Below are 20,687 nucleotides of genomic sequence, written 5' to 3'. Positions count from 1 at the left end.
GATGTCTAGTCCATTCTAGAGAGATGGCAAGTCCATTTTTGACTAGGAAGTTGAGATTTGGTGATGGACTGGATCATGGGATAAGAATATTTCTCCAAAGGAAAGAAGACGGTGTTATTAACAGAAGTAGGCAAAGGGATGTGGGGCAGACAGGACACCAGAACCACAGGCATCCACGACTGCATCCTGAAAGTTTCTTCTATAGTATGGAGCCTTGAAAAGCCCTCAGGTGTAACATCACTATGCAGGGTACTGCTGCTGCTGCTGCTGCTGCTGCTGCATCACTTCAGTCGTGTCCGACTCTGCGTGACCCCATAGACAGAAGCCCACCAGGGTCCCCCGTCCCCAGGATTCTCCAGGCAAGAACACTGGAGTGGGTTGCCATTTCCTTCTCCAATGTGTGAAAGTGAAAAGTGAAAGTGAAGTCGCCCAGTAGTGTCCAACCCTTAGTGACCCCACGAACTGCAGCCTACCAGGCTCCTCCATCCATGGGATTTTCTAGGCAAGAGTACTGGAGTGGCTTGCCATTGCCTTCTCCGGATGCAGGGTACTAAGGAGGCTGTTTTCTTTGCAATCCCGTGAAAATCCCGCCGGAGCCTTCCACATACTGGTGTATCTCCTTGGTTACCCTCTGCTCATTCTAAATTCAGAAATCTGTCTCTGGGTCACTGCCTTAGTGAAGGCTTTTCCTCTCTGTCCTGAGTTAGTCTAATATTCCCTCTTTATTCTCTCCTGCTTCCAGTGTTGTCCCCTAATAATCCACCTTCTACTTTGTTGTCAGAAATTCTAGCTAGTTTCATGGGAAATACTTGATGTTGGGCAAAATGCCTTCTCCTTTCCTCTCCAAGCTCCGCAGAGCTGGGGAATTCTAGTCTCTCTGTGCACTCTCATTCTTTTCTGTACCAGCAGGAAAGGAAAACTAACTGGATTACTGAGAATCCCTGAGGCTCACCGCCCCACGATTTATGCGTAAAGGTAAGGGTTCACGGGCTACACACGCTTTTCCGGTCCCACTTCCTCTTCCATTTCCTGTTCCCAAGATGCCCAGCGCCTCTGGGCGTCCCTCCCCCGAGGCGGGGCGACGCATGCGGGCAGAGTCAGCACCAGGCTCCTCCACCTCAGAGCACAGCTGTGTTCTCTTACATTTCTCTCACTTTTGTCCCTCAGAGCCCTCATTTGACTTCTACTCATTCTGGGTACAGGTAAACAGAGTTGTGCCTCTCCAAACCTCTAAGGCTGCTAAGACATTTGTTGATATTTGTGCAGCTACAGAAAATTTATTGAAGTATCTTATCTATACAAACAACTTTTACATTATATTCAGTTCAGTTCAGTTCAGTTCAGTCGCTCAGTCGTGTCCGACTCTCCGCGACCCCATGAATCACGGCACGCCAGGCCTCCCTGTCCATCACCAACTCCCGGAGTTCACTCAAACTCATGTCCACAGAGTCGGTGATGCCATCCAGCCATCTCATTCTCCGTCGTCCCCTTCTCCTCCCGCCCCCAACCCTTCCCAGCATCAGAGACTTTTCCAGTGAATCAACTCGTCGCATGAGGTGGCCAAAGTATTGGAGTTTCAGCTTCAGCATCAGTCCCTCCAATGAACATCCAGGATTGATCTCCTTTAGAATGGACTGGTTGGATCTCCTTGCAGTATAAGGGACTCTCAAGAGTCTTCTCCAACACCACAGTTCAAAAGCATCGATTCTTCGGCGATCAGCTTTCTTCACAGTCCAACTCTCACATCCATACATGACCACGGGAAAAACCATTGCCTTGACTAGACGGACCTTGTAACTTTAAATATATCTTTTCAAAAAATTTATTGCTTCCAAGCCACCAATAGCTCACACCCATCTGACCATAGATTTGCATTTCCTTTCCATTCCAGCATTTGACGCAGAAATTGAAACAGAATACTGAACCAAGTGTTAACAGATTTAAAGCAGCAGGTTCTTGAGGGGAAAATCCATTTATTGAAAGATGTTGCCTCAAGAAAAGTGAGTGCCATGTCCAAGATCTCCCCATGAGGAGAACTTGGAGAGCACCCATAGAGAGTCTTCAGATTTAAATAAGTCCATTGAACAAAGGTAGATTTTCACAGTGATCCAAACTCTGATCACTCAGAGCAGGACATGGGCATTTTCAGAAGGAAACCTCTTCTCCGGGTGTTTGAGGGCTCTTGTGTCTACTTTCAGTGCTTCAGAAGGAAAAATCTTCAAGAGCTGGCAAACAGCTCTTCATCACAGCAAATGTATCTCTCATTCCAAGAAACATTAACACATGTTTTTCCCTCAAGGACATTTGAAACAAACAAACAAAAAAAAATGTTTTAAATTCTTGACTTGAGACCTGGATTTGTTTTATATATATAAAGCTGCAAAATGCTCCTCAGCATATAAGGAAAAAATCTACCCAAAGACTCTCACTGTAGGAATTATAAGGGAGAAAAAAGAGCTAGTCAACTCTGGCTTGTAGTAGAAGGCAGCCTGACAGTAGGCAGTGCTGACTTGCACAGAGGATAGGGTGCTGGGGCACTGGGCTGTGTGCCAGCAACTGGTGGGTACCAGAGCCCCTGGATCCAGGCCAAAAAAAAAAATTAGCCACACATAGTTCATCCAAGAGGGAGAGCCTGAACACTCTCACACAAGCCATATTACACCTTGATAATGACCCTCAGTTACAAAAGTCCAGATATGCAAATATTTCCTAATCCAAAAACTAAAATAAATAGTTCAGTTAAAATCAAGATACCTGGCAAGATCAAAGTCTGACTTTGTCACTCCCTGCTTAAAACTTTTCTGGCTCTCCACAGTCTTCTTGGCATAAGGTCAAGTGCCTTAGAAAGTACACAAGGCTCTGTGATCCAACCTCTTCCTGCCACTGCAGCTTCACTGCCAGTTTCTACTTAGACTTCTCTTTTTTCTTTTTCTTTGCTGTGCTCTCACATGCAGAATCTTTTGTGGACTTAAATACACTGCATTGCTTTGCATCTTTGTATAGATGCTTTGCATCTTTATTATAGAATGCCTTCTTCCTCCTCCGTGGGCACCTCCTTATACACATTTTAAGATTCATTTTGGTTGTCACATCCTCTAGGAATCCCTGCTCTCACCAGGCTGAGCTAAGAGCCCCAGATCCAAGCTTCTCTGGCAGTGTTCATCCTGTCACCGCAATCAACGTAAATTCAAAATGATTCCTTTTTGTGCCTGTCCACCCACTGAAATGCAAGTTTATTGAAAGTATGCTTTTCCTGTCTCCTTCAAATCATCCTGGTATGTGGTACACAATAAATTTCCCAATGTTAGTTGAACTAAGCCAGAGTGAGTTCATGTTATGATATTCTGAAAGCTCTGAATACAGAAGGGCTGGAAAGCAGTTACTCTTATGCTGGTTGAATATGCCCAAACTTTTACATATCCAGGTCACAGCTCAGCCAGGACAGATGATCTTGGTCACCTTGAGGCTTTTCTCATAGCCATATGCTCAAACAGAGGTTTGAAAACTTCTGAAAGGGACTTGCCAAGAAACTAGTCTCTTTCTCGGTGACATGTAAGCCTAGAGATCTTTGGAAGGAAGGAGATGGGGATTGTGTTCACCTATAAGCCATGGATGACAGGCCAAATATTTTGAAGGTAGAAACACCTGATGCTATATACTGGCTGCCAACCTCAGCTTTTCACTCCAATTGAGGATTTATATCCGTGGAGAATTTTTCATGCTGTTGTGACTGAGACATGAAAGAAGCAGCCAGTCTCTAGGCCACAAGATGTTTATGTGTGTCTCCATTAGCACCTAGATCAGTCATTATTATCCCCAAGCTCATGAGAACCATGAAAGATTATGAGCTGTGTATCCAAGACAGAGACAGCAGGGTTGGACAACTCAGGAGGCCTGGAAGACATCCTGTCCAGATTGCGGGGAAGATGAAGCCTGAGCTGCTACAGAAATCTGCTCAGTCACTGGCAGGCTCTGGGTCTGCTCCCTTCCTCTCCATGATATCCAAGCCTCAGTTCTTTTAGTTTAAAAGGCAACAAATCAGTGTGTTATGTAGAATATATCAGTGGTATGGCACCCCTTAACCTCTTTCTGTTTCAATCTACACCAAATTCTGAACAGCCAGCTTAGTGTCTGCAACTTGTGCTATAAAACAAGGTAATGAGTGAGTCATTCCCTCGTGGCTCAGATGGTAAAGAATCTGCCTGCAATGCAGGAGACTCAGGTTCAATTCCTGGGTCAGGAAGATCTTCTGGAGAAAGAAATGGCAACTCACTCCAGTATTCTTGCCTGGAGAATTCCATGGACGATGGAGCCTGGAAGGCTACAGTCCGTGGGATTGCAAAGAGTCAGACACGACTGAGAGACTAACTGGGTGAGGGCAGAACCCAGAGAATCCTGGCCTGGCGTGGTGGATTCACACGGAATGAGCAGAGTGTGGGAGAAAAGACAGTAAAAATAATGGTCAAGATGAGCTAGGAGATTTTGGAGAGGGGAGAAAGGGTTATAGGTTATTAAAAGATATTAAATACAGTTCCCAGTGCAATACGGTAGACCCTTGCTGTTCATCTATTTTATATAGAGTAATTGCTGCTGCTGCTGCTAAGTCGCTTCAGTCATGTCTGACGCTGTGCGACCCCACAGATGGCAGCCCACCAGGCTCCCCCGTCCCTGGGATTCTCCAGGCAAGAACACTGGAGTGGGGTGCCATTTCCTCCTCCAGTATAGAGTAGTGTATACCGCTAATCTCAGACTCCTAATTTAGCCCTTCAGCTCCCTTCCCCTTTGGTGATTACAGTATTATTTTCTATGTCAGTGACTTTATTTGGATGACACAAATATGCTATCTGAGACTGATGAGTCCAAGCAACCCTAGGAGAGAGTCAGAGAAGAAGATACAAAAGAAAACTCTTGCTGGGCCTCAGTTTCTGTGTCTTAGAAACCCAGTTTTTTTGGACTGGAGAATGATCATAAAAGAGTCTAAAACTGTCTCTCTTTTGTGAGTCAAGCCTCTGATATTTTCAGAAACCAGGCCTTGAATACAAAAAACAAACTGCCTGGGCCTAAGGGGAAAAAGCAGCCTTAGTTCAGGATGAGGGACACAAGGGAAGAGAACCAGCAAGAAAAATGTGGTATCTTAAACACCTGGGCACTTACCAATTAGCTTCCATCGGACACATGGAGTCTGAACTCCCACTAGTCCTAGATTGTACCCCCTCCCCCCGCACCCCACCACAAGCCATCAGCTCCAATTGCTAAGGATAGAAGGTGGCCAAATAGATCAGACAAAGCTATGAAGCTTCATTTCTGATTTTTGATTTATTTTAGATGTGTTCCATCTATTTTTTTTTTTCTTTTTCTTTTTTTTGTCACATCGCGCAGCTTACAGGATCTTAGTTCCCCAATCAGGGTTGAGTCTAGGCCACCACAGTGAAAGCACTGAGTCCTAACCAGTGGACTTCCAGGGAATTCCCTCCACCTATCATTTATACAATTTCTTTTTAATATTTCTTTGGTGTATTGCCTTCAAAAAATCAGAGTTAACTATTACTACAAAGATAATATAGAAGGTAGGAAATTAGAAAAGAAGCAATTATTTTTTTACATTCCCTTAGAGATAAACTGGGAGTTTTAACATAGGAGTAAAAATAACTTAGCACTAACCACATCAACCCTAAAACAAAAGTCCTGCCTTTTCACCTGCTTTTTCTACCTGTGTTGATGGCCTCATCTATCCCAGCTAGTTAAGCAGAGTCCTAGAAGATCATCACAGACTTCTCTCACTCTTCTACCCTAGCACGAGGGTGAAGTCCAGGTCCAGAGTCAGACTTCTTGGATTCAAATCCCGTCCTTGCTATTTTCTAACTCTTTGGATTTAGGCAAGTTATGGAGACCAACATCTTCCCTGAGCCAGATACCAGACCTACACCTATGCAGTTCATGACTACAGGACTTCAGGGGCACTCATGACACACTACTGACATCTCGTCTATCAAAACCCTTCAAGCTTTGTCATCTATACTGCTAGCTTCGCTCTCCATAGGTCACTTTTCACATTGAGGCTTCAAAAACTCTATTCCAGTCATATGGGCCTCCTTTCAGTTTCGTGAACCATCTTATTCTTGACTTTTCTTCATTTTTAATATCTTGGCTTGAATGTCCTTTCTTTGGAGAAGTCTTCCCGATCAGCCTGTCGACCTAATTCCTTTCATGGAACATAGTATCACCTAATCAACTTGAGTACTTATTGGTTACTTCCTAATGGTGTCTCTTCTCCAATAGGAGAGAATGTAAACAGACATGGAATATAAGCTCCACGAGGACAGGAATCTTATATTTTGTTCATTTATCACTGGAGTCCAACACCTTTCTGGGAATTGTGTCCTGGGCAATTATTTGTTTAAAGAATTAATATAAAAACACTGGACCGTAAGTGAAGTGAAGTGAAACTTGCTCAGTCATGTCCAACTCTTTGCAACCTCATGGACTGTATAGTCCATAGAATTCTCCAGGCCAGAATACTGGAGTGGGTAGCCTTTCCCTTCTCCAGGGGATCTTCCCAACCCAGGTCTCCCACATTGCAGGCAGATTCTTTACCAGCTGAGCCTTCAAGGGAAGCGCAAGAATACTGGATTGGGTAGCCTTTCCCTACTCTAGGGGGATCTTACCAACCCAGGAATCGAACCGGGGTCTCCTGCATTGCAGGCAGATTCTTTACCAACTGAGCTATCAGGGAAGCCCAGAACCATAAGGATGATGCTATTTAAAACACACACTCAATGATATTCCATTTAACTTTCCTATTCTGCCTAGGGATGGAGCACTCAAGTAAAATAACCAGAAAATATTAACACTATTGTTAATACAGATCTCATTTCATAGATGAGAAACCTGAGGTTTGTCTTTTTCGTAGATAGCTGTCCAGAGCAGCTCAGCAGTAAAGAATCTACCTGCCAATGCAAGAGACATGGGTTCAGTCTCTGGGTCAGGAAGATCCTCTGGAGAAGGAAATGGCTACTCACTCCAGTATTCTCGCCTGCAGAATTCCATGGACAGAGGAGCCTGGTGGGCTACAGTCTATGGGGCTGCAAAAGAGTTAGACACGACTTAGTGATTAAATAACAACCACAGTCCAGAGCCACACAGTTTGTTAGAGTCAATAGTGAATTGATCTGTGGATTCCCTCAAAAATATACTTGTATTCTAAACCAGATCCTGTGATTGTAACTTTATTTGGAAAAAGAATCACTGTAGATGTGATGAAGTTAAGGATCTCAGGATGAGATTATCCTGAATTATCTGAGTAGGCTCTAAATCCAATGACAAATGTAAGAGACAGAAGAGAAGATGCAGAAAGATAGAAATGAAGTCCATCTGAAGAAGGAGGAAGAGATTGGAGCTGTGCATCCAAAAGCCAAGGAACACCTAGAGTCATCAGAAACCTAAGGGTCAGGGAAGGGTTCTTCCTGAGAGCCATCAGAGACAGCATGACCCTGTAGACAGATTGACTTCCAATTTCTGGTCTTCAGAACTAGGAGAGAGTAAACTTCTGTTTTTTAAAGCCTTCAAATTTGTGATAGTGTATTAGTGCAGCCACAGAAAATTAACACAGGGGAGGGGCCTGGCAAGGAACTACCAGCCATACTTAACCAGTGTACTTTCCATGAGCACCTAGTTCCCCAGGTGACTATGAGTAATTACAATATAATCAAGTTCCAGATGACAACCCAACCATTAACCCCCAAGTTTAAAGACACAGATCTCAATCCCAGACAAACCCCCCAAAGCTGAAACCTAAACAGGGGACGTCTGAATTCTGAATCCAGGGAAAGTTGCCTTTTAAACCATGAAGGGAGGGAAACTCTGGGCTCTAAAAGTGTCCTGCCACTTAGTTATTGATGGACAGGGCTTGTTTCTCATGGGACCACACTTCTCCCTGACCTCCATTCCAAGAATGGAAGCATCAACATTTTGCTCAGGTCCACCACCAATACACAGCCCATCTCTGCACAACTATGCTGAGCAGAGGTCCCTCTTTCAAGAGTCTTCTCCATACTTGAAGTGGGAGAATGCGCTCAAGCCAAAGGTGGTCAGTTCTTTTCACCAGCTCATTAAACATGCCAACCATCACATCGAGTCTTTACCAGGCAGTCAGTGTTTACAGAGGGATTGAAATCTAATTCCCCTTGTGTAATAATAGCATTTCACAAAATTCCACGTGGAACTCTTTGCGTGGTGCTTCTCAAACTTTGTTGCTATTGTTCAATCGCTAACTCCTGTCCTACTCTTTGCAACCCCATGGACTGCAGCATGCCAGGCTTCCCTGTCCTTCACTATCTCTTGGAGTTTGCTCAAATTTATGTCCATTGAGTTAGTGATGAGTTGGCTATCTAAGCATCTCATCCTCTGCTGCCCGCTTCTTCTTGTGCCTTCAGTCTTTCCCAGCATCAGAGTCTTTTCCAGTGAGTTGGCTCTTCACATTAAGTGGCCAAAGTATTGGAGTTTCAGCTTTAGCATCAGTTCTTTCAATGAACTTCAGGGTTGATTTCCTTTAGGATTGACTGGGTTCATCTCCTTCCAGTGCAAGGGACTCTCAAGAGCCTATATTGTGAGTTTAAATGATGTGGGTTTCTTATTAAATATGCAGATTCTAATTCAGTAGGTCTTGCTGGGACCTGGGATTCTGCATTCTAATAGGCTACCAGGTCAATAATGCTGTCAGATTTTGAATGGTCCAGAGTAGCAAGAAATAAGAGACAGTCCTTGCATTGTGCTTTGACAAGTGTGACAAGTGACCATATTTGGAGCTCCTATAGATTTGTTTGCATTCTACTTTCATTGAGCTTGTCCCAAATGGTTCTTCCTCTTTCCCTAGACCACATGTCCATATTCACAGAAGCGACGGAGCAAGGGGAAAGAGAGCTGTGTAGGAAAAGTTTGTGCATGCTGAGTCACTCAGTCATATCTGACTCTTTGTGACCCCATGGACTGTAGCCTGTCAGGCTCCTCCATTCATGGAATTTTTCAGGCAAGAATACAGGACTGGGTTGCCATTTCCAAATCCAGAGAATATTCCCAACCCAGGGATTGAACCCATGTCTCTTGCGTCTCCTGCACTGGCAGGCGGATTCTTTATGACTGTGCTACCTGGGAAATGTTTATTGATATATAATATATAATATGTAAGACACATATCATAAAATGTGAATATGTATTCATATAAAATAATATACATGTACATGAAATATAATAAATGAAAGAATATAAAAATGTTTTAAAAATCTAAAAGTTTAAAATCCAAAAATTTATAGTCCAAAAATGGAGAAATATTTTATTTTCTGAAACCCAGTTTCTTCTTCTGGACAGTTTTTTTTTAGTATTTGTCTGTGTTTGCCTGCACCAGATCTGACCTGTGGCACACAGGATCTTCAATCTTCATTGCAGTGTGTAAGATTTTCTAGTTTCAGCGTGAGAACTCTTAGCTGTGACATGTGGTCTCATTCCCCGACCAGGGCTCAAACCTGGGCCCCCTGAATTGGGAGTGTGGAGTCTTAGCCATGGACCACCAGGGAAGTCCCTATGGAGAAATACTTGAGGAGACAGTAAAGAGACTTATGACTCATCTTGACTGTATCACCCTTGTCAACTCTAAGATGGCTTTATATTAGGTTACCTCTTCAATTACAATTTACACAGTCACATGATCAGAAAAATTTGGTTTGCAAGTAAGTGTTCAAATTCCTTCAGACTGTAAAAAGTCATGTCTTTCCATCTTCATATCCTTAACACTAAGCACATATTAGGTGCTAAAATACTTTTTGGAAAGAAAAATGAATGTCTTTGGCATTTAAAAACATGACGTTTCATCATGTTATATTATGCAAAATTGATAAGACAAACTTTATCTGCAAAGAATCACACTTGTGCCCTCCCCAGGCAGAAGAAAAGGAAGAAAGGGCAAAGTCATGTAGGCAGATAACAGATAAAAATCAGTGAGAACTGAGGATTAATTGCACACACGGTGGGGAAGGGTGTGCTTAGAGCCTTCTGGTTGTCAAACCTCTCCAGATCACTGACTCAAATTTGGGCAGGAAGGCACTTCCAAGGGCCACTTAAGGCCAGACTGGAAAGAGAACGAAGAGAAAGGAGTAACTTGGTGGTGGTGGTGGGGTAGGGGGACGTGTAGAAAAGCCAAAGACACAGGAAGACTGTGGAGTGGGATGTAAGTGAATGGAAGGAACAAGGAGACTTAGAGGACAATAAAGCAGAAAGATTCCTATTTCAGCCTGTTAGTTGATCACCATCAAATCTTTGTCCCCAGCCCATACTCTCTCCTGAACCCCAATTGCATTGCTTTCTAGACATATCAACCCTGAGGACAATAGACTCTTCAAAGTTGACAAGCAAAACACCAGATTCACCTTCCTCTGCTCTTACTCAGACCTGCGTCTCTTATTGAGCTTGTTATACCTTTAATCTAAACACTAAAGTCGTGCTTGACTTGCTTGCTTTCACCCTGCCGCACGATCCTGACACTAGCTAGACAAGTTACATTTAACAGGCCAGGTGCACATTCTTCCACAAGACTGTCCTTACTTGAGATGTCAGCTGCATGTTCAAGGTTACTATGTCACATGCTAAAGAAAGCTGAGCACCAAAGAATTGATGCTTTTGAGCTGTGGTGCTGGAGAAGACCCTTGAGAGTTCCTTGGACTGAAAAGAGATCAAATGCTAAAGGAAATCAGTCCTGAATATTCATTGGAAGGACTGATGCTGAAGCTCCAATACTTTGGCTATATGATGTGAAGAACTGACTCTTTAGAAAAGATCCTGATGCTGGGAAGATTGAAGGCAGGAGGAGAAGGGGATGACAGAGGACAAGATGGTATGATGACGTCACCGACTCAATGGACATGAGTTTGAGGGAGCTCTGTGAGTTTGTGATGGACAGGGAAGCCTGGTGTGCTGAAGTCCATGGGGTCAAAAACAGTCAGACGTGACTGAACAACTGAACTGAACTGACTGATGTCACATGCACTTCTGACCAATTGGCTATAAATTGGAGGGTCTCCCATGACCTTTTCAGATTTGATCATTTGCTAGAATGACCCTCAGGAAAGTGCTATGCTTCTGATTACAGTTCATGATAAGAAGATAAAAATCAGGACCAGCACAAAGAAGAACCGCAGGTGAAGGCCCTAAATGTGAATTTTCTGTGTCTTCAGGATGTATCACCCTCCCAGTACATCAGTGAGAATCACTAGCCATAAAACTCACTAAAGTCTCAGTGTCCAGAGTTTTTACTAGTATTAGGGTTTCGTTAGAGAGGCATGGTTGCTGGACTCTTTGGCCATGTGGTTGAAATAACTCTAATCTCTCTTCCCCTCCCCGAAGTTCAGAGGTCTAGCATATATCACTTGGCTCAAAGCCTCAACCCCCAAACTGCATGATAGGCCCTTCTGATGTGGCCAGTCCCTATCTTGAAACTTTCTAGAGGCTCACCATGAGTCGCCTTATTAGCATAACTCAATTGTGGTCCAAGGGCCCCACCATGAATAATAAAGACACTACTGTCACTTGGGAAATTCCAGACTTCAAGATAAAATATTAAAAGCAACAAGGGAAAAATGATAAATAACATACAAGGGAACTCACATCAGATTATCAGCTGATTTCTCAACAGAAACTCTACAAACTAGAAGGCAATGGCATGATATATTTAAAGTGATGAAAAGGAAGAAACTGCAGCCAAGTTTACTCTACCCAGCAAGACTCAGGTTCAGATTTGATGGAGAAATCAAAAGCTTTCCAGCAAGTACAATTTAAGAGAATTCAGCACCATCAAAACATCTTTACAACAAATGTTAAAGGAACTTCTCTAGGCCAGAAATACAAGAGAAGGAAGAGACCTACAAAGAATAAACCCAAAATAATTAAGAAAATGGATCATACAAATTAATAATTATTTAAATGTAAAAGGATTAAATGCATCAATCAAAAGACTGGCTCAGTTCAGTTCAGTTCAGTCGCTCAGTCGTGTCCGACTCTTTGCGACCCCATGAATCACAGCACACCAGGCCTCCCTGTCCATCACCAACTCCCGGAGTTCACTCAAATTCATGTCCATCGAGTCAGTGATGCCATCCAGCCATCTCATTCTCTGTCGTCCCCTTCTCCTCCTGCCCCCAATCCTTCCTAGCATCAGAGTCTTTTCCAGTGAGTCAACTCATCGCATGAGGTGGCCAAAGTATTGGAGTTTCAGCTTTAGCATCAGTCCTTCCAATGAACACCCAGGACTGATCTCCTTTAGAATGGACTAGTTGGATCTCCTTGCAGTCCAAGGGACTCTCAAGAGTCTTCTCCAGCACCACAGTTCAAAAGCATCAATTCTTCGCTGATCAGCTTTCTTCACAGTCCAACTCTCACATCAATAACCTCAGATATGCAAATGACACCACCCTTATGGCAGAAAGTGAAAGAGGAGAGTGAAAAGGTTGGCTTGAATCTCAACATTCAGAAAACAAAGATCATGGCATCTGGTCCCATCACTTCATGGGAAATAGATGGGAAAACAATGGAAACAGTGTCAGACTTTATTTTTTTGGGCTCCAAAATCACTTCGGATGCTTATTGCAGCCAGGAAATTAAAAGACGCTTACTCCTTGGAAGGAACAACCTAGATAGTATATTAAAAAGCAGAGACATTACTTTGCCAACAAAGGTCCGTCTAGTCAAGGCTATGGTTTTTCCAGTGGTCATGTATGGATGTGAGAGTTGGACTGTGAAAAGACTGGCTAGATGGATGAAAACATGTATAGGTTTACACTTCTACTTACCACATCATTCTACTTAACCCCCTAAATTGTGTGTAATTATTTTATAAAGTGAAAGTTGCTCAGTCGTATCTGACTCTTTGAGACCCCATGGACTATACAGTCCATGGAATTCTCTAGGTCAGAATAGTGGAGTGGGTAACCTTTCCCTTCTGCAGGGGACCTTCTCAACCCAGGGATTGAATCTAGGTCTCCACTGCAGACGGATTATAATTGCAAGCCATAATGGAAACACGATTAGCCTAACAGTATACTGAAATTATCTTTTATCTTTTGTCTGGCTGTTAACTGTGAACACTTTTAATTTTGTGATTCAGTTCAGTTGCTCAGTCATGGCCGACTCTTTGTGACCCCAGGGACTGCAGCACGCCAGGCTTCCCTGTCCATCAACAACTCCCAGAGCTTACTCAAATTCGTGTCCATAGAGTTGGTGATGCCATCCAACCATCTCATCATCTATTGTCCCCTTCTCCTCCTGCTTTCAATCTTTCCCAGCATCAGGGTCTTTTCCAATGAGTCAGTTTTTTGCATCAGGTGGCCAAAGTATTGGAGTTTCAGCTGCAGCATCAGTCCTTCCAATGAATATTCAGGACTGATTCCCTTTAAGATAGACTGGTTGGATCTCCTTGCAGTCCAAGGGACTCTCAAGAGTATTCTCCAACACCACAGCTCAAAAGCATCAATTCTTTGACACTCAGCTTTCTTTATAGTCCAACTCTCACATCCATACATGACTACTGGAAGAACAATAGCATTTACTAGACAGACCTTTTTTGGCAAAGTAACATCTTTGCTTTTTAATATGCTGTCTAGGTTGGTCAGAGCTTTTCTTCCAAGGAGCAAACGTGTTTTCATTTCATGACTGAGGTCACCATCTGCAGTGATTTTGGAGCCCCAAAGAATAAAGTCTGTCACTGTTTCCATTGTTTCCCCTTCTATTTGCCATGAAGTGATGGAACTGGATTACATGATTTTAGTTTTCTGAATGTTGAGTTTAATTTTGTGATTATGTAGCTAATATTCATTTTAATACCATTGTGTCATGATTGGTTAACAGAAAATAATTGACTTCCATATCACTAAAACAACCATTTAATGGAAAAACCTGTAATCACTTTTAAAAATCCAGATGCACAATAGAATTATCTTGAAAATTTTTGAAAAATACAAACGCTAAGGTATTGTTTTTTTTCCTCCAAAGCTCCAGAGGTAATTCTAATGAGTAGTCATGTTTAAAAACAACTGGACTATATGATGACCTTTACTTTTATCTAGTTGTTTCATTTTTTTCTATTTCATATTCAATGCTCCCATTTCATTCAGTTTATGTTTTCCAATTTCTCCAACTCTTTTTTTGTTGTTCTTTCTCAAGACTTTATCAAGAGTAGTAGAAAAGCTTTGGTATATGTATGTGTGTGTGTATATATATGTAGAGAGAGATAGATACAGTGAGTATAATATATATATTTTAGAAAACTTCTGAATTTTTGCCTAGTTAAAAAATTTATGACATTTGAGTCTACTTGTTTGACTTCATATAAATAGAATAATAGATTTGTAATTTATAGTCACTCAAAACTTTGATATGTTTCCATTTATTTTGGCATCTAGTATTACTGCTAAAAGTCTAGAAAATTTATTATTTTAGTGATTTTTAAGAAAATATTTGAATGATAAACTTCTAGGGTTTCCCTGATAATTCAGTTGGTAAAGAATTTGCCTGCAATGCACAAGATCCTGGTTCGATTCCTGAGTCAGGAAGATTTGCTGGAGAAGGGATAGGCTACTGGCTGCAGTATTCTTGGGCTTCCCTTGTGTCTCAGCTGCTAAAGAATCCACCTGCAATGTGGAGACCTGGGTTCGATCCCTGGGCTTGGAAGATCCCCTGGAGAAGGGAAAGGCTACCCACTCTAGTAGTCTGGCCTATAGTCCACGGGGTCACAAAAGAGTCAGACATGACTGAGTGACTTTCACTTTTACCTTCACAGTATTATTAACTAAAGTACAGATTTTGTTCTAATTTCAGAAAATTTTATACTAGTGTCCATTCTCTTTTCATTTTTCTTCTGTTACAAATATTTTCTAATTTTCTTTGTTATGTCTCCTTAGAAACACCCATTATTTAAAAGTGGACATTTAATTTCCAAATACATGGGGTTTTTTGAAGAATCTTTATATTAATTTATCATTTAAATGTTTCTTTCTCTGCAATTGCTCTCTGTAGTTTTTTAGTCTTTTAACCTCCTTGAGGCTTTCAATAGCTCAATCAAAGATCTCTCTGGCTAAATCAAAGATTTCTGTGGGTAAATCACAGATCTCACATTGCACTTGAAAATATATGGGTTAGTTTCAAGTATCTTTTGATATTGACTCCAAACATAATTCCACAGTGATAAGAGAACAGACTGTGTATACTTTTTTCACATCTCTGGATATGTTTCTGTGTCTCCTGGTTTATAGTCTATGGGAACTTGAATAAACTTGTACCCTTTTGTTGTGTGAAAATTGTATAAATCTTAATTATGTTGAATTGGTTCACAGTACTTTTCAGGTCTACTAGATCCTTCTACTTTTCTGTCTATTCATTCTATTAATTTTTGAGAGTTTGATATTTAAACTCCAACTAAAACCTTAATTTATCTACTTGAAATAATAATTGTTATAGGGGAACTATATCTTTGTTCTGTATTTTCCAAGTCTCCTGTAAATGTGTCACCATACTTTCATAATTTAAAAAAAATTAATTAAAAAATAAAACCCCAATCTGATCACATCCATTTCCTGCACAAAATCTCTCAGTGGCTTCCAACTGTCTATAGCAGCACAGTCCAACAAAAATACAATGTGAGTTGAGCACATAATTTTAAAGGTTCTACTAGCCACATTTTTAAAAACTGAAAAGGAACAGTGAAGTTAATTTTAATCGTGTACTGTATTTAACCAACCCATCTAAAATATAATCATTTCAACCTGTTATCTATGTATCTTTCTATTTTATACTATTTCCATTTTTAATTTACATAAATGAAATAAAACATAAAACTCTGCACTTTAGTTCCATTGGACACATTTCATGTACTCAAGAGCCATATGATTCATGGCTATCCTACTGGACTACTAGAAGGTTAGCTTCCTGCCTATGATATAAAGTCCTTCACAGGTTGCCTCCTGCCTGCATTTCATCCTGCTTCCTCCCATCCACCCCCCCTGCCACCAACTCAGATACTTTCTTCTCTGACCGCATTGAAGCACTTCCCTCAAACAGACCAAACTCTTTCCTACTTCACACCTTTACACACACACACACACACTTAACTGTCTGCCTTAAAACCTATCTCTCTCCTGTGCCAGGAAATGTCACATATATTGCTGAATATTAAACTCCAACTTTGTCTCCTCTGTGAAGAATTCTCAGACCCTCCAGGCTGAGTCAGTCCTCCTCACTGCTGAGCATCGATGGCGCTTTAATACCTCTGTTTGAGCAAACCATGTTTTCTGCATCAAAGATTGCAACACATGATTTGCCACATCAATTGACAGCTAGGCAGACTATCTGAAAATCAATTTTGTGATTATAGTACTTACCATGTTATACTGAAATTGTGTTTGTACATGCCTGGGTGGCTAGCTCTTCAAGGACACAGATCGCTCCTCTTCACCTCTGTGTGCCCAGTTCTAGCTCAGTGCCTGCTGACTGCTGGCTCCTTCTCCATTTATTAGATTAAACAGAACAGATCTAACCCTGGATACAGCAAATACTCCTGGGAGAGGAAACATACAGACCAGTTAGTTACATATACTGCAGTTCTTCCCCTCAACTTTCACTGCATTTTGCTTAATCGAAGCACTTAGAACATTTGTTCCTGTTCAAGGTATATGTAATTGATGACAACAAAAGTTGTTACCAATTGTACAAGAGTTTGTATTTTGACAGAGTTCAAAAACTCAAACTGTTTAGATTAAATATGAGGACAGAATGAGAGGCATCTTCCAACTAATGGCTGATCAGGGAAGTTTTCTGAAGTCTCTGAAAACTCACCTCATATAAGTACTGCTGGATTCAAGATTAAGTCATTTAAAAAAAATATATATATGTATACCTTGGTATAACTGGTTTTGAAGTTTGAAGGTTTCTTACAAAACTAAACAGTCTGAACATATATTCCAGTGATCACATTCCTTGCTATTTATCTAAAGGAATTTAAAACTTATGTCACACAAAAATCTGCACACAGATCTTTGTTGCAGTTTTACAGAGAATTGCCAAAACTTGAAGACAACCAGGATGCCCTTCAGTAGGTGAATGGATAAATGAACTGTGGCACATCCATACAATGGAATATTATTCAACACTAACAAGAAATGAGCTATGAATCCACAAGAAGACACGGAGGGATATTAAAAGCATATTGTTAACGAAGGAAGACAATCTGAAAAGGCTACATCCTCTATGATCTCAAACACATGACATTCTGGAAAAGGCAGAACTGTACAGACACTAAGGAGATCAGCGGTTGCCAGGGGCGTTGGGTAGAGCACAGTGAATGGGCAGCAAGCATAGGATATCTTAGGCAGTGAATTGTTCTGCATGCACCACAGTGATGGATGCATGTCCTTATGCATTTGTCAAAACCCATAGAATGTACACCAAGAGTGAACACGAATGTAAACCATGGATTTTGGGTTACAGCGATGAGTCAATTTAGGTTCTCGTATTGTGACAAATGTGCCACTCAGGCAGGATGTTGATAGTGGAGGAGGTTATGCATGTGTGAGGGCAAGGGGTATGTGGGAACCCTTTGTACATTCTGCTCAGTTTTTCTGTGAACCTAAAACTGCTCTAAAAATTAAAGTCTGGGCCTTCCCTCGTGGTCCAGTGGGTGGAACTCTGTGCTTCCAGTGCAGAGGGCGTGAGCTCAATCCCTGGACCAGGAATGAGGATTCCACATGTCCCACGACAGAGCCAAAATAATAATAGTATAAGAAAAGGAAAGAAAAAATAAAGTGTGTTAAACAAACGCTGTAAACTGAGGAAAATTCTGTGTATGAGCTTCTCTGATGCTTGAGGAAAAAGCAGCTTCTACACTCCCCAAGGCTGAGCGGCCTCTCTGCATCTCACACCGTTTAAGGGAAGTACTCAGCTTCACTGACCACTCCCACCACATTTATTTACTTCCTCGCCTCCGCTCTAGACTGCAAGCCCCTCAAGGACAGGGACTGTATGCGATTCAGCACTGTAGCCCCATTGCCTGCGACCTACTGGATGTTTAGTGTATGTATGCTCATTCACTGAGCCAGAGTGTGGGCGGCTACAGAGCTGCCCTGAGGCGCACTTGGCTGAAGCCACAGCTCTGGACGCCTCACAGCACAGCCTCTGGGAAAGCATGCTCTGAATCTGCAACACTCTGTCCAGAGAAGATGTGGCAACTGCTTCTGGTGGTATCGTTTTGAGTTCTGCTTGAGACGCCACCTGAAAAAGAGAGCTGCTATTTCCGAAAATATCTCAAAAAAGGGAAAGTTAAAGCACCAGGTTGGCCTTCCTCTCTGGATGAGAAATATATTACACCAGCAAATGAAAAACTGACTAGGATCTGGCTGAGCTCATTTCAGGCCCAACTCTTTCCGTCACTGACTGTGTGAAGGTGGACACGTCTGTGAACCTGGTTCTTTGTGAACAGAATGAGCAAACTCTTGGGTTGGTCGAGCCCGAAGCTCTCTTTGAACTTTGGGATTTAGTACAGCCCAACAGCAAATGAAATGCTTTTAGCCTTCATGGCCTATGTCTTCCCTGAAGCAATTTACCAGCTATTCCTGCTATGTTTTCATTCATCATCTTGTTAAAAATTGTTGGTAATGATTTTTACTTCTTCCAAGACTATCCCTGTGGAAAAGAAATGCAAAAAAGCAAAATGACTATCTGAGGAGGCCTTACAAATAGCTATGAAAAGAAGAGAAGTGAAAAGCAAAGGAGAAAAGGAAAGATACACCCATTTGAATGCAGAGTTCCAAAGAAGAGCAAGGAGAGATAAGAAAGCCTTCCTCAGTGATCAATGCAAAGAAATAGAGGAAAACAACAGAATAGGAAAAACAAGAGATCTCTTCAAGAAAATTAGAGATTCCAAGGGAACATTTCATGCAAAGATGGGCTCAGTAAAGGACAGAAATGGCATGGACCTAACAGAAGCAGAAGATATTAAGAAGAGGTGGCAAGAATACACAGAGGAACTATACAAGAAAGATCTTCACGACCAAGATAATCATGATGGTGTGATCGCTCACCTAGAGCCAGACATCTTGGAATATGAAGTCAAGTGGGCCTTAGAAAGCATCACTATGAACAAAGCTAGTGGAGGTGATGGAATTCCAGTTGAACTATTTCAAATCCTGAAAGATGATGCTGTGAAAGTGCTGCCCTCAGTATGCCAGCAAATTTGGAAAACTCAGCAGTTTTGGGCCTTCCCTCGTGGGGAAGGACTGCAAGGTCAGCCTTCATTCCAATCCCAAAGAAAGGCAATGCCAAAGAATGCTCAAAATACCGCACAATTGCACTCATCTCACACGCTAGTAAAGTCATGCTCAAAATTCTCCAAGCCAGGCTTCAGCAATATGTGAACCGTGAACTTCCAGATGTTCAAGCTGGTTTTAGAAAAGGCAGGGGAACCAGAGATCAAATTGCCAACATCTGTGAATCATGGAAAAAGCAAGAGAGTTCCAGAAAAACATCTATTTCTGCTTCATTGACTACGCCAAAGCCTTTGACTGTGTGGATCACAACAAACTGTGGAAAATTCAGAAAGAGATGGGAATACCAGACCACCTGATCTGCCTCTTGAGAAACCTGTATGCAAGTCAGGAAGCAACAGTTAGAACTGGACATGGAACAACAGACTGGTTCCAAATAGGAAAAGGAGTACGTCAAGGTTGTATATTGTCACCCTGCTTATTTAACTTCTATGCAGAGTACATCATGAGGAACGCTGGGCTGGAAGAAGCACAAGCTGGAATCAAGATTGCTGGGAGAAATATCAATAACCTCAGATATGCAGATGACACCACCTTTATGGCAGAAAGTGAAGAGGAACTCAAAAGCCTCTTGATGAAACTGAAAGAGGAGAGTGAAAAAGTTGGCTTGAAGTTCAACATTCAGAAAACAAAGATCATGGCATCTGGTCCCATCACTTTATGGGAAATAGATGGATAAACAGGGGAAACAGTGTCAATCTTTATATTTTTGGGCTCCAAAATCACTGCAGATGCTGATTCCAGCCATGAAATTAAAAGATGCTTACTCCTTGGAAGGAAAGTTATGACCAACCTAGATAGCATATTAAAAAGCAGAGACATTACTTTGCCAACAGAGGTCTGTCTAGTCAAGGCTATGGTTTTTCCTTGGTCATGTATGGATGTAAGAGTCAGACTGTGAAGAAAGCTGATCACCGAAGAATTGATGCTTTTGAATAGTGGTGCTGGAGAAGACTGTTGAGAGTCCCTTGGACTGCAAGGAGATCCAGCCAGTCCATTCTAAAGGAGATCAGTCTTGGGTGTTCACTGGAAGGACTGATGCTAAAGCTGAAACTCCAATACTTTGGCCACCTCATGCAAAGAGTTGATTCACTGGTAAAGACTCTGATGCTGGGAGGGATTGGGGGCGGGAGGAGAAGGGGACAACAGAGAATGAGATGACTGGATGGCATCACCGACTTGGTGGACATGAGTTTGAGTGAACTCTGGGAGTTGGTGATGGACAGGGAGGCCTGGCGTGCTGTGATTCATGGGGTTGCAAAGAGTTGGACACGACTGAGCGACTGAACTGAACTTAACTGATAGTGCTCATATTCTCAGTTTGCTCTCACCCCA

The sequence above is a fragment of the Moschus berezovskii genome, chromosome 4 (assembly GCF_049115385.1).
Source record: "Moschus berezovskii isolate FMDL1 chromosome 4, NW_MosBer_1.0, whole genome shotgun sequence".
Taxonomy (NCBI): Eukaryota; Metazoa; Chordata; class Mammalia; order Artiodactyla; family Moschidae; genus Moschus; species Moschus berezovskii.
This window is presented reverse-complemented; position numbering follows the sequence as displayed.